Genomic DNA, 22,496 nt, shown 5'->3' with positions numbered 1-22,496 from the left:
TGGGCTCACTTTGACATAATCCACATGAAATTCTTGCTTAGTGATACAGCATCTGGGCCGTAGGTATTGACTCGATTGTGAGCTTGGCTTGAAAGGGAAATTGCTGCTGCAGTAATTCAAGTTCAATAGACCCGCAGGTCACTGCCCTCAAATATTTAAAAATAATATTTGCTTCAGGAGAATTTGGGCACGTGCATGAGTGTATGTGTGTGGGGCGTGTGTGTGTGTGTGTGTGTGTGTGTGTGTGTGTGTGTGTGTTTGGGCATATATATCCAGCTGAAAGAGCTTCTAGAAGAGGCGAAACATAAAGTGAGGGGGAGAACTTTATTATGCTGGGTCCGAAGGCAGCCTCAGTGTATGTATGGTCAGATTCATCTGATTCCCTTCAGTCACCTCAGCTATTGTCACCGTTGCGATAGGCCGGGAGAGAAAGACAGCTGATGATGGCTGCCGGGACTGCCTGTCTTAGGTCTCAGAGGATCCCCTTAGAGAGTTTTGCTTCAAACGCCTTTGCTTGTTCCAAGAGTAAGGCCAAGTGCTTCCTGCCCCGTGGAGCCCCGTGGGAGAGCCTGAGAGCATGCAGAGTGACGCCTGGCAGCCTGTGACAAAGCCATGGGTGTCCGTGGGCTTTGCCTGGCATAGCCCGCCTCTCCCCGACAGAGCCAACAGCGCTGCTCTCTGTTTCTGCGAGCCCTTGTTCACACGTCTGCCACAGTCCGTAATTAAGACTGTTAATATGTTTACCATGAAGCTGGGAGTACCTTAGCCTTGTAACATAGCACTGTGACCTATGCCTGGGTCCACAACACGTATCAAATAACCAAACGGACACATTTCACAGGGAGAGCTGAGTTTCTTCTTGATGTTACTAAAACATGCCACCTCTCTCAATCAAATGGAATGCAGTTTGCCTGAAGTTAGCATTGGACAAAGAGACTGGGGGCCACATGGTGTCAGAGGACACAGCCGGCCATGTCAGCATCTGTCTGTCCCTGGGAGATTTGACTTTCCGTCTGGGGAGGGCGACTTCCCTTTTGATCCTTCTGCCACCATCACACTGTCCTCCAGTGTTACGCTTGCTGATTTAACACTTTGGCCCTGAGGTGCTCCGCCCCCCCCCCCCCACCTTCCCGTGTTTCTGTCATTTGGGAGTAGATCTTAGTAGTTAGAATCTCTAGGGTCAAACCACCTGAATCTGAGTCCCATCCCCCCATGAACAAGCTGTGTGACCTTGGGAAGGTCAAGGTCATTTCTTTCCAGGTCCTTGCCCGCTTCCTCAACACTAAAGTGGGGTTCTTGAGGTTGAGAGTCTAAGCAGAGATCTTAGGGGAGCGTCTGACTTAGCATAAATGCTCAGGATTGTTAGCTGTTTCTTCCTGCAATGTGAAAATGATCCCGTCCATCTTGGCAACTGTGGCGGGGGGGGGGGGGGGGGGGGGGGGCGGGGGGAGGGGGGGATTGGAGATAATGGATACAAAGTATCTGGCCCCCAAATGGTAGTTATGACTATCGTTATTATTAGCTCCCCCAAACAGATCAAAATATAGAAAGATTTGATCACTTCCTAAGGGATTGCACAAAGAAAGTGACCCAGTATTCAGCTTTGACCTTGACATCTCCTTCCCTGACTAGTTCACTGTTAAGAATTACAGATCTCATACACTTTTGAGAAGATTACCAGGGAACAAAAGACCCAGGAAGAAAATCTCTCTCTCTCTTTTTTAATGCTTAATTGCTAAGATACACACCCTTTCTCTTGAGGGACTGACCACAGGAAGGATTTTCCACTTCGAAAAATATCTTCTCCCTTACTCTCAAGGCTTCACCTTTGCCTAACTTTATTATTATTATTATGTTTATGTTTATGTTTATTTTTGAGAGAGAGGGAGTGTGTGTGACCAGGGCAGGGGCAGAGAGGGAGACACAGAATCAGAAACAGGCTCCAGGTTCTGAGTTGTCAGCACAGAGCCCTACGCTGGGCTTGAACCCACAAACCTCAAGATCACGACCTGAGCTGAAGTCGGACACTTAACCTACTGAATCGCCCCTGCCTAATTTTAGAAATGCCAAGTTTTTGGGGCACCTGGGTGGCTCAGTTGGTTAAATGTCCGATTTTGGCTCAGGTCATGATCTCACGATTTGTGAGTTCGAGCCCCACGTCGGGCTCTATGCTGACAGCTCGGAGCCTGGAGCCTGCTTTGGATTCTATGTCTCCCGCTCTCTCTGCCCCTCCCCTGCTCATGCTCCGTCTCTGTCTCTCTCAAAAACAAATAAACATTAAAAAAAAAAAAAAAAGAATTGAAGAACTGCCAAATTTTAAGGCAATCCTACCACCATGATAGCAATTATACACCAAGCCATCCCAATACCTCATGCCACGGGATTTTATTATATTAGTAATATACACGTTTATGGACATATCACCATAGTAATGTTTTATTTTTGAACAAAAACATAATACTACTCTAACAACTGTTTTTTTATCTTCTTTTCTGTACTTCATAATATATTATAAATTTCCTGCCAGATCAATGAAATGATTTTTACACCATTTTGAATACCTGCTATTATATAATATGATTATTCCATAATGACCTTAACAAAACCCCTATTTGTAGACATATAAATTGTTTCTAATGTTTCCTCATTGTAAACAACACTGTGATGAATATCCCTATACTTTTCCAGTTTCACATCTAATTGTTAGCATAGAATAAGTCATTGGTAGTGGCATTTCTGTTTAAAGGGCATGCACTTTTTGAGGCATTTGATAAATTCTGCCTAGTTGTCCTTTAAAAGCCTTTACCAAGTCGATCCCCAAATAATCTAGAACAGCTTTCCATTAAAAAAAAAAAAAAAACTTCTTGGCACGTATAAGGAAGGATAATTTAGGCACACATCAGCAAGGGCAGAGGGCAAACAGAAGAATCTGCTGGAAGCCAACTCCCATGGGGGCTTTAGTTGCCCAGAGAGCTGAGGGGAACAATGTCTTTGTACCATCTTCACCCATGGGTGCCACTTAGATGCCCCCATATGGTGGGAGCAGCTCCTGTCCGTAGGAGTTTTCATACATCCCAGTGACACTGGGTTGTGGTTTCAGAAAGAAGCCATTTTTCTTAGGAAACAAGGCGAGGTGGTGGTGTTGGCAGGGGACCAGAGAAAAGGCAGAAGGTGGTGCAGGTGAAGAGGTGTGGGTTTTTAGTGGGATGTCACCAGCTGTTGTGTCTTAAAACTCAAACACAGCCTTCAGGTGACAGTCTCGAAGAAGTTACTAGTTATGCTGAAGGCTGACTCGAAATCCTTCCTCCCTTGTCAGAGGAACTCAGCGGGTCTGAATGAATCATCATGAGGAAGCATAACTTGTTGAGGCTTCCCAAGACACGGAAAGGAATCTGGCCGACCTCTGTGTTGAAGCTTTACGAGACAGGTGGGTGCAACCGCCGATCTTTACGAAGGCGACCGTGGCTCAGAGTCTTGGGACTCCTCTGTGCCCTGTAAAGCTTCTATGACACCTCTGTCATGCCCTTGGTAGGTCCTGTGTCATGAAGAAGGATGCTAAGCACAAGGAATATGCCATATATGACCTCTTCTAGGTTTCTGATCCTTCCAGGGAGGGATCTCAGCACTTTTTGGCTCTTGTCAAGAAACCAAATGGCTGAAACTAAGTGAATTGTTCCCAGTGGTAAGATCTTGTTTGGGGAGAAGGGTGTAGCTTTATTTAATTCTGGGGCTTATTGGCTTGGGTGAGAACTCCCTGGCATCTGCTGGAATTTGTAAGTGATGATGCAGGGAGGGAAATGGAGAAGTCAAGGCATTTACTGACCTAACACAGGCTTGTTAAAAAATACCAATTACATATATGCAGTGTCTCTGCATTAAAAAGAAAATATACACTGTCAGGAGAGAAAATGGGTTATTATTCACGGCTAATTCTTTTAGGTAAACATGGGAGTGTTCATACTTATGGCAAAGAGAAAAGTTTAGTAGAGATTCATGCAGCCCCATCATATATTTCTTGGGGCATCCATCTAGCAGTGGGACTTACTAGGTTTTCATTTTTCTCTATATTTCTCTTTCTGTTTTCCTCATCTTTTGTTCTGCCTTATGGGAGGATAGAAAACAACAATGAACAAAAAACAAATAGGACTTGGAATCAGATTACCTAGAGTCAAGTCACTGTGAGATGTTTGGCTTCTCTGAGCCTCACTTTTCCCATCTGCAAAATGGACACAATGAGACCTGCTTTGCTGTGTTTGTTCATTCACCACAGGTTAAATCGAGTATCAATGAACCAGCTAGCAAAAAGATGAAACATTGGCTCCAAAGCTTAACATGGCTCAGTTTTTTAGATTTTTACTTTCTGTTTTAAAAAGTCTTCTGTGGGCGCCTGGGTGGCTCAGTAGGTTGAGCGTCCGACTTCGGCCCAGGTTATGATCTCACGGTCCATGGGTTCGAGCCCCGCATTGGGCTCTGTGCTGACAGCTCGGAGCCCGGAGCCTGTTTCAGATTCTGTGTCTCCCTCTCTCTCTGACCCTCCCCTGTTCATGCTCTGTCTCTCTCTGTCTCAAAAATAAATAAACATTAAAAAAAATTAAAAAATAAAAATAAAAACTCTTCTGTTGTTTCTCCTGACTTAATCTCTACTTCCAGACAAGCATATAGCGTCTTTAGCTGCTCTGGTAGATTTATGGATTTTTGAATTTGGAGGTTATTAGAAGATTGTGTCCCTCTGTTCTTGGTGCAAACTACCAATCAGGAAATAATGTGGGCATTAGAATCATCTTCTTTTCCTTTTAGAATGTCCTTTTCATTGTCCAAGCTTTCTGTGGCTTTTCTATTTCAATCTGTATTGCCCAGACTGCTAATGGGATAAGCTCCTAACTGGTGTCCTTGATTTGTTCTTTCCTTGCCAGCCTAACCTATACATAATATTTATTCATTCACTTAGCAAACATGTTTCATGTATCTGACAGTTTCCACCAACTCTAGTGGGTGCTGGACATGTGCCTAACTCGCTCAAATACCTCCCTCAGATTCGCATCTCTATTAATGTAAATATCAAGCCCCTTAACCTAGAGTTCAAAATCCCTGGGTAAAACTGTTTCAACCTGCTTTTTGATTCTCTCTGTCTCACAACCTACATCAGCTCTCCACGTTAGCTGGGCCGATCTCCTCCTTAGCTTTGCAGATGTCCTTCCCCCTTCCAGGAATGCTCTCTTGTCTCTATTTTATTTATTCCAACCTAAGGTTCAGTGCTGAGCCCAGATGTTAATTCCCCTGTGGAATATTCAGACTGTGCCTCCTTGGGACCCTTGTCACTTAATATCTGAGGCCATATAATTCAAATGGCTGTGTAGCTTTTCAAGCATCTAGGAAGACAGTAAGATTTCGAGGTGGTTGAATGAAAACATAGAAACATCTTGACTCATTTGTTCTTGCATCATCCACAGGACCTCATATCACAGTGTCCTGCTCAACAAACACTTGTCTGTTTGTTGTTTGAGCCATGTAACAAAACATAAAAACTGGAACTAATGCACTGTTAGAATTATGCCAGTAGCCGATTGCTTCCCTCTCTTTTTTGGGGATGACTTCAGATGCCAACTTGGTTCAGACCCTTCCTTATCTATGGTGTCCTCTCCAACCTGGCTCCCATCATTCCTTCATCCCTCTTCAAAGTCCTCTTGCTATGGAAATACAGGGTCACAGGGGCTAGTAGCATTAGGTAGTTTCTACTGTTTAAAAGAAAAAAAGCTGATGCTTTGCCTAGGTATCTAGATCTGACTTACAATTCTGACTGTAAGCTGAGAAACCCTGGAAAAGCTGTCTTGCCTCTCTGAGTCTCGGGTTTCTCTTCTGTAAGATAGAATACATAAAACCTCTTGCAGGGGCAGTTGCAAAAAATAAATATGATAATATACATATAGAGCACTCATTGTACTGCTCAATTCATACTAAATGCTTATTTAATCATTGATGTGATTGATATTCACCATAGATGCTAGAGTAGTCCACATCCTCTTTGCAGGAACCATTGGATTTATAAGGATGCGTATCAATCCCATGTGTGGTAGGCTCCCATAGATTTCATTTTGGGAGCTGGCCATATCCAGCCTTCCCTGCTGGTATAGGATCTCTTCTGTTTTGTAGTCATTTTTTTAAATGTTTATTTATTTTTGAGAGACAGAGAGACAGAGCGTGAGCAGGGGAGGGGCAGAGAGAGAAGGAGACACAGAATCCGAATCAGGCTGCAGGCTCCGGGCTGCCAGCACAGAGCCCAACCTGGGGCTCGAACCCATGAACTGTGAGATCATGACCTTAACTGAAGTTGGACACTCAACCAAGTGAGCCACCCACGTGCCCCTCTTTTTTTTTTTTTTTTGTAGTCTTGTTGGAGAGTAGTGGCCTCTACCTACCACAGACGTCAGACAGCTTAGACTCAGCCCTCATCCCTAGGCTGCCAGAGCTGAGCAAATGTCTTGGCTTGGCCAGTTGGATGTTTCTGCAACCTGGCTTCTCAGGCTTGGGATCCTGGTGGTATGACTTCTGCTTTTGGGTTTTTAAGTCTGAGTGTATGTCCAAAGCTGAACGGTCACTTAGAATTCATTCACAACAATGATGGCAGCTTTGATGGTGTGTTCGGCTGTGTTCTTCCTTCTTCTTATGATATCGCTGTTGAGTTTCCTCCTCCTTAATCATCCAGACCACTGGGGTTCTTGTATTCTAAGGTCCTGTTGCTGTGAGCCTCATAAGCTTCCAGGAAGTCACTATCTGACCACCGCCCCCCCAACATCTCCAGTTTTTCTCCATACATAATATGAAACCGAGAACTGAGAATGACATTCTGTGTGTCTCACGTACTTCTTTCAGTGACCAAGACTCCACAGTGCACTAGGCTGATCTTCAGTCCCACCCCCATGGTGGCTGAGTGGGTTCTTCTGCCCCACTCATCCTTGTCGCTTGGTTTCCACGGTTTACTTTCTGAACCCTGAAAACAGAAAGAAGGTTGAGCTGCCCTCTAGCTAAGCCACTGGCTTTCACATCACCCCTGCTTCTGCCTTTGCAGAGTGGCACTGCTCACCTTGAATTGTTACCATGTTTCAATCCTTCACTCCTGCCTAGGAAGGGTGGCTCAGCCAGTGAAACTCTGCACCTTTTCTTTCAACATCAGAACTTGTTTTCAGGAGACATCGGTTCTCATCCCACCTTGGCTGCTGATTCTCTTTATGTCACCCAGTTTAGCTCTTCGTCCTTCAGTCTTCTTCCCTCTAAACTAGGCTAGGTAGCAGCTGGAGGGGCAGTCTGGGGCAGAAATAAAATGATTGTCATGCCGGCATCTTTGTAAAGCAAGACTGATGTGGTGATGATCACCACGTAGTGCTATGAATATTTTTCACAATAACAGTGATAATAAAATCAATGGTGAGAATATTAGGAAGGACTGGGTGGCTTTGTGGGGTCTGGTTATTAATGGCTGAGGACTGCATTGATTGGCAGTGGCGGGGCGGGGGGATGGCTAGGGGCTGGGGCCAAGCTACCATTTTTCTTAATCACGTAGTGACCTCTTCTGGGGAACAAAAGAGGCAAGCAGGGCCTCAGCACTGGGGGACCCCTTACACATCTGCTCTGAGGCAAGCAATGATAGCACAGATGGTCCCAGGGGAGAAACTCTCAGGGTAGATGTTTGCCCTGGGCAACCAAATGGAAAACAAAAACAAATGAACTGAAACTGAAAATCATTTGCTCAGGAGCCCTCCCTGAGAGAGATATCATAGAGCTGGTCAAACTTTGGGGACCCATTCCATGCTTTGTGGTGAGGCCATGGTCAGGCAAGCTGTCCACAACCAGGAACGTAAGATCAGCCTTGAGGGAGAATGGCTCGAAACAGGTCCAGATGGGAAATGTACTTTTGTGTATTCCTAAGTGGAAGAGAAAAGAAAGACTATCTCAGATATACAAAGCTAGGTTCAGAGTGAGGTATAGTAGAGGAAGTGGCTTTTGCTCAATGGTCCTTTTTTGGAGGCAGGAGAGGGGCAAGCCTTGCCAATTGGACTGAGAGTAAGACAAACCAGAAGAATGTTTGTTTGCTTGTTTGTTTTCTCCAACAAATGTCACCATATTCATCTGTTACTTCAGACTCTTGGAAGGAGAAAGAAGAACCTCCAGCAAGCCTTCTTGGTGACTCTAGCTACTACTGCAGTCCCCTTCTCTGGGTGCCTGCAGGACTTAAGCTGGGCTAGATGGCGGAGCATTTGATCAGACCTGGTCTGTGTTGGGCTGTCCTGTGCTACACATTCTCAAGAACGCAGCCTTGTCCATGGCTTCCACATAAACTCATGGGCAGCAAGGTGCAGGTTGATGGGAATCCTATTGTCCAACCTCTTGTTGGATGGAGTCAGAAGAACTGGACTTGGAGAGAGGAAGGGTCTTACCCTAAGTCCAGGGACAGAAGGATGAGGCTCAGATTAGAATGGGGTCCTCCAACCAGTTAACAGTCATGCCCCTCCACTTCCCTCCAGCCCCCCCCCCCCCCGCATACTAATTGACTAGCTTTATTATTAATGCTTGTGTACTAGGTTGACTAATAGTATGGTAGCTACAATTTGCTAAGTGACTACCGCATGCGAGTCTCTGTCCATTCATTTATTTAGCAAAGATTTGTTGACTATAATGTGCTAGACACTGGAGATAAGGGTAGTGAGGAAACAGTTAAAAGCTCTGCCATTGCCAGTGATCTCATCTACAAAGATAAAATGAAAACTGCAATCACCAAAGCCCAGGGATGGGATGCTGTAAGAGGCCGCCATGATAGGGTGGAGCTTTTAGTCCAGGGAGAGCTTCTATAAGGAGGTGGCCACTGTATTCATACAGTTGCTGGAGCCTCACATCCCTGGGCTATCCTTACCTCCTCTGATTTTCTTATACCCTGCATCCTCCACCAGCAAATCTGGTTGGCTCTGCATCTGAAATATGTCTCACCAGTTGGTGCCATCCCTCTTTGTCCACACACCCCCAGTCTCTTGGGTGCATTGCTGGGACATGATCTCCATGCTTCCACTCTTGCCTCCTCACGATCAAATATGTTCAGACAATTTGGGGTCATAACTTTGTCCAGGTCTTATACAGGAGAACTTCTCAGAGGCTTTCATTTATGAAAATGCTAATCAATATGCTGAATCTCCAAGAATAGAATAGAGTAGACAGCATATTGCAAACATATTTGGCCACAGCATGTTTTCTTATGGAGTATTTCACACAACTGCCGTCCCATAGAATGCACTCTGGATAACCCAGAAAATGTCTGTGAAAAGATATCATATAAAATTATTATTATCCCACATGATGACCCAATGGGGGATGGAGACACTCACAACAGTTTTGTTGAACTGGGAGTCAGGTTGAGTAAGTTTTAGCTGCAGTTAGCTACTTTTGAGCTCTGTGGCCTTGGGCAACTTATTTAATCATTCTGAGCCTGGTTTCCTCATCTGCAAAATGCAGATAATAATTCCCATCCTGTCAATTTTGCCAGGCCGTTTGGGAGAATCCAGTGAGATGATGGACGCTAGAGAAGGGGGCATCCCTTTGCCCCGCGAAACCAAAGCACACCCAAACCCAGTGCCGTTACTGTGCTACCAGGGAGGCCTGGACAAACGTTAGTATTTCTGGTTACACCATCTCTGCATTTAGTCATGATCAAAGAGCAATAAATTAACATTTGGCTTATTTACTTGAGCAACTGAGAGTAAAAACCCAGGGAGTTGCTGGCCATGGGCTAGAAATCAAACAAAACAAAGAATTAATTGGAACTGTACGGAATGCCAGTCCGTGCCATGCACGGGAACAGGAAAGAAAAGCCAGGTGCCTGGACAGAGGATGTAAAGAGCAGGGATTGTGTGAAAAATCTCGGGAGGTAAGAGAACTTCTAGAGAGAAGCTATGAGACTGTAGCTTAAAGATTGATTATCATCTCCACTAATGGTGTTGACACGATGCCCTACACCGAGTCACTGAATGGCACTGGGGGTGGTAACTCAGTGAGGGTCAGTGGGGCAGTGTGGCAACTCCTAACTGGCAAAGCTCTGAGTCTTTGTAAGGTGCCCATTCAGAGTACCTGGTTCAGACCAGGTCCGCAAGCTCTGCTGATGTCTCCTTCTGGACCCCAACGCTGCCAGGTTCTCTTTTCTCTGGGGCTTCGGGCTATGACCGACCAGGTGAACTTGGACTAAGGACACTGAACTTCCAGACGAATTCACACTCAACAAATACAACTTGTGTTTCTGGGCCAAGCCTCTGTTGGTGATGATGACAAAGATGATGATAGTATTAATAATGGTCATAAAAAATAGAACATCCAGGGGCGCCTGGGTGGCTCAGTCGGTTAAGCGTCCGACTTCAGCTCAGGTCACCATCTCGCGGTCCGTGAGTTCAAGCCCCACGTCGGGCTCTGGGCTGATGGCTCAGAGCCTGGAGCCTGCTTCTGATTCTGTGTCTCCCTCTCTATCTGCCCCTCCCCCATTCATGCTCTGTCTCTATCTCAAAAATAAATAAAAATGTTAAAAAAATTAAAAAAAAAAATAGAACATCCATATGGAAGCTTAGAAAGTCACTCATATCCAACCCCCTCAAGGGGGTTGGATAAATAAATAAATGGCCGGTGTTCTTTCATTTTGTTATGTGCCCACTTATCAGGAAGTTTAAATCCAAAGTACTTTCTCCACCTACCCCCAAACCTTAAGATTGAGGCAACAGTGCCCCAGGCAAGAACTCAATCGAATGAAAAAGGTTTCTGTTTGCACAAAGTTGTTTACCAGGATTACTAAGCAAACAGGAGAAATGGAACAAAATGATAAAAACAATCTTTGGTGCTTTCCTGTGGGATTTTCTGAGGTCTTTCAAAGCATGTCCAGTGACTGGTGAAATTGACTTCTTGGAGGAAAGAGAAGAGGAAGGAAAGTGAACACATTATCATGAATCTTGTGTCCTGTGGGTTTTATGGCTGTAGCTGACCGTGGCTGCTCCCAGCCTTTGCTGAACATTAGTTTTTTGGTGTGACCCGTGTGGTTGGGTACATAGGCCAGTGGTGTTCCCTGGAAACATGGGTAGGCTGAGGCCAGGGAAAGCTGATAGAGTGGAGTGTCCTGGCCTTTCTCAGAAATGAGTGTTCTCTAAGTAAGAGTCCAGATGGTAGTACAACCAGGGGGGTTATCAGCAGTGGCACCTGAATTGCCTGGAGCAGGAAGGGACACAAATATTTAGGTAGCTGCTGGGTTTCTCACAACTAGGAGAATCTCAGCTTATGAAACAAACTGGCAGCTCATTATTGTCCCCACTGAACAGATGAGGAAACTGAGCCTCAGAGATTACATTGAACCTGTTTAAGCTTACCCAGCCCCAACCCGGGAGAGCCTGGATCCAAATTCAGACCATCTGATGCCATGTCCTGAACTTTTTCCCTACAGTGAGGATCTGAGAAGACTGACCTTTTCCACGCCACCCGCCCGCAATTCAGTGTGTTTGGCTTGTTGTCATTATCTAATTACTGGTTTGCTCTGAAGCTTGCCTTCATTTCTGGGCAGCTCCTGGGATAGAGACACATTCAGTAGTGACACTAGATGTCGTTTCTTGGGGTTGAAGAGTGACTCAGAGTGAGAAGATGGGTTCAATGACCCAAGGGGCCTTAGAACCCCTTGAATTTTGACAACTCACAAACAGAGCACTTATGAAGTGTCAGGCAGAAGGCTGAAGGCCCTCAGCAGGAGCTCGCCCTTCCTTGCAATAATCTTAGGAAGTACACATCATTGTCATATCCACTTACAGATGAAAAGACTGAGGCTTACCGAGATTGACTTGTCGAAGCTTGCATAGCCAGAAAGCAGAAGAGCTGGGAATTAACTTGAGGTAGTCTGAGCACTTACTCCTGACTCTGAAAATCCTTGTCGAATATTAAGTTGTTCTCAAAGAGGTCCTCCGACCAGCATTGACATCAACCAGCAATGTGTTAGGGATACTGAATCAGAAACTCTGGAGGTGGGGCCCGGCCCTCCGGGGTTGTAGCAGCCTTCCATGTATCCTGATATACACTCCCATCTGAGAACCCCGTGACTATGCTGAACTGCTGTCCTCTAAGGGAGAAAGGACTCAGAGTACTGTAGGTGCCAGGTGAACGTAGACTTGGGAAGATGGCTTTCCAGGATGGGCTGTTGTTTTGGATTGTGGACCACACCTGAGGGAATAGAGCCAAGGCAAAAATCGCTCCAGAGAGGGGATTTGATGGGAAGAGAAGGGGGGATGGGGTGACCTCACAGCTACCTTCCAAGAATACAGTGTGTTTGTAGGACACGTGTCATTGATCCACTAAGGATCACTGAAGTCAAGTGACTTGGCCAAGGCCCTGGAACTAGTGACAAGTGATGGACTCAAAGTCAAGCCCCTGACTCCTTACAGGGCATTCTACCACTGTGTCTCCCCAGAGCATGGTGAGTCATAGACGTTTCAGTAACTCCCTCTGGATCATGAGAAGCTCTTCCCAGTAATGGTCACAACCTTCTCCTGACCAGATAACCTGGAGTGAGGGAAGAATAAAAAGGACAGCAGGGCTGGTGGTTCCAGGAGGGAGGAAATATGAAGGGAGGGATTCAGAGAGGGGCAGAGAGGAGACAGGGAGACATCATGTTCTGGGAACCCAGGACTATCTCCTCATCTTGGCCATCATCGTCACCATTTACTGGGCTGTAAATGCTCTAAAGTGGTACCACACAAAACAGGGTAGCACAGCTGAACTTGACTTTGATTCCTGGCTTTGCCGGTGACCCTACACAGTTTATTTAACCTCTCAGAGATTGGATCCTCATCTACAAAACGAGAATCCTCAGAATTCTGGCCTCACAGGATTTGAGGGAAATTCTAAGGGAGTTAATGTATGTAAAACCCTTAGCAGATTGCCTGGCTCATAATAGGTGCTCAATAAATGTGCACCACAGTTGGGAGTGTGGAAATAATTCCCCATTAATTTGCTTCCCAGGGATGGTGGTTAATGTCAGGAAGATATGCAAGTCTGGGCCAGAGCTGAATTCTTTTTTTTTTTTTAATGTTTATTTATATTTGAGAGAGAGAGAGAGTGTGAGCAGGGGAGGGGCAGAGAGGGAAGGAGACACAGAATCGGAAGCAGGCTCCAGGCTCCAAGCTGTCAGCACAGAGCCTGATGTGAGGCTCGAACTCACCAACCATGAGATCACGACCTGAGCCGAAGTTGGACGCCCAACCAACCGAGCCACCCAGTCGCCCCTAGAGCTGAATTGTTTGAGAGGATGTAGGGGGTGCTGAGGCTGCTACCAATGGATCACCTTATCTCTTTTTCCAGTACGTAGTGGATGATGAAATAAGAACATCTCTTTGAAAGTTCCCAAGTCATTCCCCTGTCCAGGGTGCTCCCACCCCTCAGTGCAGCCCTGACCCCACTCAGAATGGCCCTTAGGCCCTGTCCTTTCTCTTCCCCTTCCCTCCCTTCCTCGCTCTGGTTCCCTGGACATTGCCATGCAGACTTGCATCCCAGTTTTCAGCGGCAGCTCACTTCTGTCCATAAGAACGCCCACAGCCTACACCAGAACAACGGGGTGAGAGGGAAAGCTGTGGTGGGTCCCCAGAGGCGGGGCAACGTGCCGGCACCCAGGCCATCTCTAGCATTGAGAGAAGGAGGTTGGACTCTATATAATCTCTCGCTCTACCTCTGCCCATGTGACCAAGATGCTTGAGCTCATTCATAAAATAATAGGAAAAGCTAACATTTGTTTGAGCAGTTCGCTATACGCCAGGCATCAGTCTCAGTGTTTTATGTGTATTTACTCAAATAATGCTCAACATAACCGTCAAGTAGAACTACTGTTACAATCCCCATTTACAAATGAGAAAATGCAGACACAGAGAGGTTGAGTAACTTGTCCCGGGTCACGCAGCTGGCAAGCAGGATTTATTTTATTTATTTTTTTTTTTTAATTTTTTTTTCAACGTTTATTTATTTTTGGGACAGAGAGAGACAGAGCATGAACGGGGGAGGGGCAGAGAGAGAGGGAGACACAGAATCAGAAACAGGCTCCAGGCTCCGAGCCATCAGCCCAGAGCCTGACGCGGGGCTCGAACTCACGGACCGCGAGATCGTGACCTGGCTGAAGTCGGACGCTTAACCGACTGCGCCACCCAGGCGCCCCATGGCAAGCAGGATTTAAATGCAAGCATTCTAATGACAGAATTTTCCCTCTTAACCACTATGTGATGCTGCTTCTCCAAAGGGGACAGCAGGCGTTCGTGACAGCAGAAAAGAGGTCTTATTTCTAACATATATTTTGTTGAAATTGTATGAATATGAGTGTTGTTATTAAGTTGGTTCTTAGAGAAGTGCATATGGCAAAGGTAGTTTACAAGGATTTTCAAGGGGTTGGAGTTGCTTTGGGATCAACTTTATTCCTGTGGCATAAAGGCCAAGTGAGGTCTGGAAAAAAAACACCCTGGGAGTTGTGATCTTGTCAACACACCCCCACCCCCACACCTCTGCTATCAGCAGAATATGAAAATGCCCATCTCAATATGCCTGGAAGGGAACAGAAGTCACCCAAATGGAACATGCAGAAGGTGGGGTGTGTGTTAAGGCCAGGAAGGGGTTGCCCCCTTACAGAGCTCACGGAGAGATTTGAGCCAATGCCTTCATGTTCGCTTTGGGTATTTCTCAACATCAGCTAGTGGAGCCAATTCTGATACTGCCATCTTCCACACTCCACCCCAATACACGCTTGTGTCTAGCCGAATGTCTGCTGGACATCTGTCCCTGCAAAAGAGAGGCTCCCTTAAGAACCTAGAGCACAGACTCAGTGTTTTATATTGCCGTAATTTCACGTGTAAAAGAATCACTAGAGACTGTATCAATCAGTTTTGCTGCGTAACAAAGAACCTTGCCCCCAGATCTCAGTGGCTTATAAAAATGAAGATTTATTTTCCATTTACGTCGCAAGATGCCCACAGCTCAGCATTAGTTGTGCTTCAGGCTGTGGGTTGACTAAGGGTCAGTTCCATTAGTCTTCTTGGTCTGTGATTGCATAGGAAGGAGCAGCCCCTATGTGCAGTGTGCTGTTCTGACAGAAGGCAGGAATGCAAGAGACCGACTTTTTAGGTATGCGGTCACCTTACACGTTTGCAGCCATGTGGCCCATAGTCCACAGGCCAGAGCAACTCAGTGAGCCGAATCTGACAGGAGAGTAGGAAAATCGACTGGCCCTGTGTGGCAAGGATGTGAAAGCATAATCCTTTTACAGAAGACTGGTCTGTAATCCAAATTATTACAGGGATTTTTTTTAAGCATGCAATTCAAGGGCCCTTCCTCAGCTATTTTAATTCAGTAGGTCAGGGTAAGTAATAACACCAGGAATAATAATAATGAAAATAATAATAGTAATAATGATAAAGATGGGACACCTGGGTGGCTCAGTCGGTTGAGACTCTGCCTCTTGATTTTGACTCAAGTCATGATCTCATGGTTCACGGGTTCGAGCCCTGTGTTGGGTACAGTGCTGACAGCCCAGAGTCTTTTTGGGATTTTCTCTCTCCCTCTTTCTCTGCCCCTCTCCAATTCACACACACACATGTGTTCTCTTTCTCTCTCTCAAAATAATTAAATAAACTTAAAAAATAATAAGGATAATGACCGATATTGTTTGCCTTTTATGAGTTTTATGAGCCAAAAACTGTGTTAAGTGTGCATGTATGATGTTGTTTAATCCTTATGATCTCCCTTTTATAGGTAAAAAAGAGAAGCTCAGACATGTTCAGAAACTTCCCCAGGTTACACAGCTAGTAAATGGTGGAGCAAGGGCATGGACCTGTGGAGTATAACTCCTGAGCACCCCAAAGTCTTCTTCTGCTTCTCAAATATGCCAATTCTCTCCTGCCTCAGGGCCTTTGCACTTCCTTTCTTCTCAGCTTGAATGAAGTTTTCTCCCATTCATTCACTCATTTCTCAAGTTTCAGTAGAAACATCACTTCCTCAAAGAAGATGCCTGATGGACTCTCTTTGTGGGTCTCCTGGACTTTGTCAGCCTTATATGACCTTCTGTGCTGCGGCAACTCGCTTGATGGGGAACCCAATCTCCTGTGCATCCTCTAGCCTCCTAACACCTCAGGCTGTCTCAGCTCTCCTCGGGGAAAACAGGAGATGGGAAGGGGCCAGCAGATAAATCTCTCTCTGTTCCTTCTCCCGGATGGGCTCTCCAAGACACGGTGTCCCAGATGGCTCATCCATCTGAGCCATCAGCTCTATTTTCTTGCAAGGCTGGTGCCAGCTCTGTAAAACACCACCTTGCACGTGCTTTTCCTCGTTCCTTCACTTCCTCTTGTCCTTTTCTCTTGCTGCCCTAGACTGCCTCGCCCAAGAAAGCATTAGCAAGTGAGATTTACTGCTGGGTTTGCTCTCTTGGGAGCCCAACCTAAGGGACCCCTTCCCATCTTAACTTGACCACCCGTCCTTCTCCCTCCAGTTCCCTAATCTTGTGTCTCACAGTGTTTTCTAGCACAACTACTCATCATATCTAATATATGTGGTTATGTGGTTATCTGTTTAACAACAACCTCTCTCCCTCCACGGTAAGCTCCATGAGACAAAGATTGCACAGTGTTGATTGCCATTGTGTTGCTTGTACTTAGTGGATGGCCTGCCCATAGCAGCTGCATAAATAATATCCAGAAATGAGTGTGCATGCCTGGGTTTGAATCCTTGTTCTGACTCTGTTACTTTGGCGAGTTACTAAAAATTCCTCAGCTTCGTTTTCCTTCTTTTTGTGGAAAAATGGGACGAGGTACCTACTTCAGACGTTCTGAGAACCAACGCTGGTGGTAAATGTAGATGTTCAATAACTGATAATAATTGCTGATATTATTAGGCAAGGCCAGCCCCCAGCAATCTTTTCCTGTAAGGGGCCAGATCGTAAATATTTTAGGCTTTGTGGAAGAGATGATCCCTGCCACCAATTCAACTCTGTTATTGTGTGAAAACAACCATAGATGATATATAAACAAATGGGTGTGTCTGTGTTCTAATAAAACTTTATTCACAAAAACAGGTGACAGGCCATATTTTGGCCCTCAGGTTGTAGTTTGCTGACCCCTATACTATACGGTCTGAGCAGTGTCAACGTAAAGGCTTGTGCTAAGTCATATCAACCGACTGCAAATATTTCTGAACTTTCTAGGCAAGGCTTCTCCTTTGATTTCTTCTCCGTGTTAAAGATAAGCAATAGTTTCCTGGCAGTGACAGTGTACTTTCAGGGAAACCTTATTCTCAGAGTCTGTATTTGTTTATAATACCTCTCCAACAGGTGTGAGCGGTAAGAGACCTACCGTATATTTTCTCTCCGACTCTTTGTTTCCTGGTAATGGTGCACCTTCTCCACGTACACGAAGCTAGTCTGTGGTGAGAAAAATCAGCATTTGGAAGACCGGAACTTCACTTGTCTCCTAAGAAGAACCTTACTTTTATGGTAAATGTTTTTAAAATATGTTGTTTCCTGCAAGAGATATTAGAGATAGTCTTTTTTTTTTTTTTTTTAAATTTGGTCAAGCCTTGAGAGAAGAGCAGATCTAGCCATCATCTATCTATCTCTATCTATATTGATCCCAATATATCTATATCGATATCAATGTCAACATCAATATCGATATTGATATCGATGTAGCTATATATCTAATGGGGTCAAGAGAATAAGACAAGTGTGCTTTAGAGAAAACAGTAGATTTTTTAAGCTTTGCTATGTATCAGGTATGTGAGAGGGGGCCAAGACACCACAGCTGATGGTTCCTCAGGTACCACCCACAGGAAAATTGAGGTGCTATTAATAGGAGGAGAGGGAATTACAGATCGGAGCTGGGTGGGGTGGATATGAAGTGGCTGCCATATCTTACCCCTGTGAGCATCAGCGTGCCTCTCTTGTGCTGATGAAAAAAGATGTTGTAAAGGGCACCTTGCCCATTGCCTGGTACAAAATAGAGCTGGACTAACTCTCTCTTTATTTGTAATTATTAATAAAACAAGACACTCCACAAATCCTACGAAGGGTTAAGCCTACTTGAACTGATCACACGTTTGTTGGATTCTGATGCATATCACCTTGATGTGACATTGCAGACCCACGTTCCGCACATCTTTGTGTTCTCCCATCCTTGGAGTTTCGGTGATGACTCTCCTCATGGTTGCAATGTGGCTGCCTCTGCTCTAAGCATCATGTCTTTTCAGGACATCTTTTCATGCAGGATGAAAGAAAGCAGGTGGCAAAAAGGGCCCCCTCCTTTACTTCCTTTGTGCTGGGGAAGGAAATCTTCTCCAGAAGGCCCCTTGCAAACTTCTCTTTATGTGCCATTGGCCAGAAATGTGTCACTCATCTGACCCTAAACTAATTGCTCCCAAAGGGGGTGTGGTAACCATGATTGGCTGAGAAGAACGATGATTCATCTACTGTGGCTGGAACTAGGAAAGAAGCGGCATGCTCACGGGCAGGGAGAGTCTGCCATATCTTTTTTGTCATTTCCTTCTCACGTCTATTTAGTTGACCAGTTCCTAACTCAGTGCCTGACCTAAAATAGGCACTCAGTATGGTTTTGTTGGGGGATGAGTAAGTAATACGTGAAGAAATAATGACTAGAATGTCCTCTCCTTGCCTTTTCCCCTATTTATTCTTTTTGTTTTCCTTATTTCTCTGAGTCTGAGAGAGGCAGTCCTGGAACTATTCTTGTCCATGCAGATGACTCTTCCTAAACTTGGTTGCACGGTAAAAGATGAATATGGTTCATCCCACCGTCCATTTTCCGCCTTTGATATGCGTTGGCCAGTGTGGTCAAGGAGAGAACAGGGGAGGGGAGGCTGGTGGTGTAATCAAGGACTGACTGCTCAGCTGTGACCAGGCCTGTCCTCAGCAAGACAGGGAACCATCAAAGTCCGATTCCCTTCATTCCTTTCTCTGGGCAATTTCCTATGGGTGTTCAAACTCTTCTATTAGAGTGTCAGTAAAATGACAGCGAGCTGTGGAAAATATCAAAGAGAAATGGTGTGGAATGCAGCAAGCATCTTGGAAGCATTTGTTATCAAGTATGTAATGAGATAATTATAAACCTCTTTCCACTTAGCTCACAGCCCAAAAGGTCTAATGCACACCCTTCCTATCACTTTTGAAATCTAGTTTGAATGAAGCACTGGGAAATATTTCTTTAAAGAGTGATCATTCTGGATTATTCATGATTTCAGTCTTGTTTCACACCATTATTGGACCAAGGTGGGGACTTTGTGCTCAATTCTGGCATATCTCTGGGAAGGAGACAGGATGACGAGTGGTTCTTCATTCTGGGCGGCACCTGATCTCTATCACTTATTAGCTATGACATACTGGGCAAGTTGCTTAATAGATCCAAGCCTCAATTTTCTCATCTACAAAATGGGATAATAATTGAGGGTGGTTCTGGCACAGACACTGCACAAAGAAAGGGGTGCAATAAATGCTATCTGTCACATGCTGTCGTCATCAGTTTGCCACTGAAATGACACGCACGTTTTACAAAGACGGCTGTAGTTGTCATCTTTGAAAACAAGACTATGCCGTTTGGGAAAACCCAAAGTCAGTCCATCCAACAACAGCCAGCCAATTGTTGTGATGCACTGTTTGTATTCTTGGCATGGTGCCAGGTGCTGCGATTAGAATGTGTGAGGTGGGGGGGGGGGGCGCTTCATGTTGCTGAGAATGACTCTGACCAGTCAGTTAAGGGTGGTTAAAAAATGCCCATCGAATTTGATGCTTATTTTGTGGAAATGAAGGTCTTTGGGTTGAATCATGTCACCCTAAAGGGTCGCTTCATATTGAATTGATTCTTAATGGGTTCTGTCTTGCAGTTGGGTGTGAAACCAGGAGCATGTGCTGTGGCAGCATTGAGAAGAGGGATGTCAGGCTTCTCTAGACCTGTGCACCCACAAAGCCATTGTCACTTCAGGCAAGCCTCCTCACCATTCCGGGCCTCCTGCTCTCTAACACGAGCATTTAAATACCCACCCACAGCATTTAGATGGTTATTGCAAGTAAAAGATGAAATTATTTCATTGTAATTATTATTATGGTTACTTACTATGGTCTCAGAGGAGAGTTCTTTAAGATGCTGGAACTCTCTTGGGTCCAGGAGCATGAGAACGATTGTTCTTCTATGACCAGTTCTTTCCAACTCTCCACATAAATCCAAACCAAATGCAAAAGGATATATTTAAAAACATTTCTTACTTGACCACCGGGAGCTCTGAATGGACTAGTGTAGAAGTTTGGGTCCTCTGAGAAGTACACACTAAGACAGGGTTAGATGCCTAAGAGGGTCATTGGAGGAAACACCTGTGAAGAGAAAGAGGGAGGAAGTAGGGGGAGGCAGGGAGAGACTTTAGACCCTGATGTGGGTCTCACACCTGTGAAAGGAGAGGAGGAAGGAAGGAGACCAGGAAGAAAGAGTCTGAAACTGAAGTACATTTCTAAGATCCAGTGTTTGGACAGAGACCAAATTGCCTATGAGAGCAGTTCCGTGCCCCAGAGAAATGAGCCTGGGCTTATACCCTCGTCATGCTTAGTCATTGGCAGGGAGCAGCCTGTGGGAGGTGTGACCTTGGCATGAACACAGTGGCAGATCCAGCACTGGGACATTCAGTCAACTATGTTTCCCATCTCAGGAGACGTGAGCAGTACATTTTCATGGCTACCCAGCTAACTGTGAGACATTTCCTTCTTGAGAACACATCGTAAGGACTTTGAAAAACAAACCAGAACATTTGTGATAGTATAGATTTTGCACCCCAAATCAATGTTCCATTCCCTTCTTTGACTTTCACTTCCCCCTCTGTTTCAGCTAGACCAATCATGTTGAAAACCCCACCCAGGTTTGTAGAGTTCCTCATTTGACAATTAAAAAAAATTTATGTGACTGAGTTACATGTGCTTCCTTTGTTTTATCTTTTCAATGAGTTGTTTTCATTTCTTGGGTTTTCTTTGATTTCATGTTTTTCCTATCTTTACCCATCCACCATCGCCTGTTCATACTGTATTGCTGATGCCTGATGTGGTATTTGTGGAATAAATGGACCAATAAATTAGTGAACAGGCTATAAGAGTCAAACCTTCTTCATGTCTGAGAGCTCCTTGGTGTCAGGGTCTTTGTCTTAGGGTGATGACATATAATGGAAAGACCATAGGTTTTGTTCTATGATTAGACACAAATCAGCTGTGTGATCTTGGGCAAATTGCACCACCTATGTGAGCCCAGGTTTCTTTTTTTGACTAATCAAGCCAATAATAGTATCTATCTCGTTGAAATGTAAATGACAGAGTGATAATAAATGTAAAGTTCTGGGCATAGTGTCCAGCACATTGGAGATGCTGAACAAATGACAGGTAATGAACGAATGGGCCTGAGGAATGTGTAACACATAATGTAATACATAATACATAACTCATTAGACTTTGCTCCTTTCCCCGCCCTCCTGAAAGTCCCCTGTCCATATCTAGTCACAAAGGATCCAGGCGAGAACAGGTAGATGGATAAAGGATTGGAACATAGCAGCAAACAGGCCAGTGTTGAGCACTTACTGTGTGTGCAGCTACTGGGCTAATCACTATGAGACAAGTGGAGATGACTGAGGTATACTCCACGTCCTCAAAGAGGTGGCATTTCAACATGGCATTAGGTGTTTGAAGGTATTGATGGATGGACACCTGGGGTGCAAGACAGCATCATTATAGGATGAATAGGAATAGTGTTTTGGAAAATGTTGAGCAGACTGGGATGTGGGGAAACAGAGGGAAAGACGTAGCTCGAAAGTTAGTTGAGAGGGGAATCCAACACGGCAGAGAAGTAGGGGGACCCCAAGTTCCCTGGTCCCTCAAACACAGTAGCGTTGAGGCCAGAGGACTTGGAATTCCAAGAGTCCGGACTTCAGAGTGACAGAGACGTCTCCAGGAGCCCATGGGGACAACCTGGTGGGCCAATAGGTGCGTGATTGGGAACTGGGAGAGAGAAAACGGGCATAGGCACCACCCGTAGGAAGGGGAGGGATTCCCTTCTGCGGACAGAGGGAAGAGAAAGAGAGGTTGTGCAAGTGTAGGACTGTATTTGGACAAGTGAAAAACCACAGACTGGGGGTCAGGAAAAAAACAAAATGGAGAAAGAGCCAATCTCTAACTGCAGGCTTTCTCCCGACTGGGGCCCCAGCTGCCCTGTGTGTGCACCTGCGGAGGAGGGGAGCCAGCCCCGGGCTCAGTACCTAGCTCAGAGGTGCAGTCCACAGTGGGAGAAAGCGATCCCCTCCCTGGAGTGCTGTGGGAAGAAGGTATATATCCGTTCAAAGGACAAAAACCCTGCCTGCGCCCGCCAGCCAGAAGGCCATTTATCTGTGGGGTGGAACAGCACTTCCCAGGAACTGGGTGGGATGCGGGGAGCGGGACC

General features: G+C 45.4%; 1 long non-coding RNA gene across 34 annotated transcripts in view; it reads left to right on the top strand.

Moving 5' to 3' along the window:
• LOC147571837 (uncharacterized) overlaps positions 1-22,496 on the top strand; it is a 372,786-nt gene that overhangs the window by 330,361 nt on the left and 19,929 nt on the right. For 29 of the 34 annotated variants that reach the window (XR_015246968.1, XR_015246995.1, XR_015246998.1 and 26 more), the window contains 3 exons: positions 3,317-3,427; positions 17,357-17,518; positions 19,915-22,380. The exons of 1 other annotated variant lie outside the window; for it this stretch is intronic. This is a non-coding gene — a long non-coding RNA (uncharacterized LOC147571837). The remainder of the gene's footprint in view (positions 1-3,316; positions 3,428-17,356; positions 17,519-19,914; positions 22,381-22,496) is intronic. 4 more of the 34 variants (XR_015246976.1, XR_015246978.1, XR_015246987.1 and 1 more) reach the window with 2 other exon arrangements.

The sequence above is a fragment of the Puma concolor genome, chromosome F2 (genome assembly GCF_028749965.1).
Source record: "Puma concolor isolate L17-30 chromosome F2, mPumCon1.1.hap2, whole genome shotgun sequence".
Taxonomy (NCBI): Eukaryota; Metazoa; Chordata; class Mammalia; order Carnivora; family Felidae; genus Puma; species Puma concolor.
This window is presented reverse-complemented; position numbering and strand designations above follow the sequence as displayed.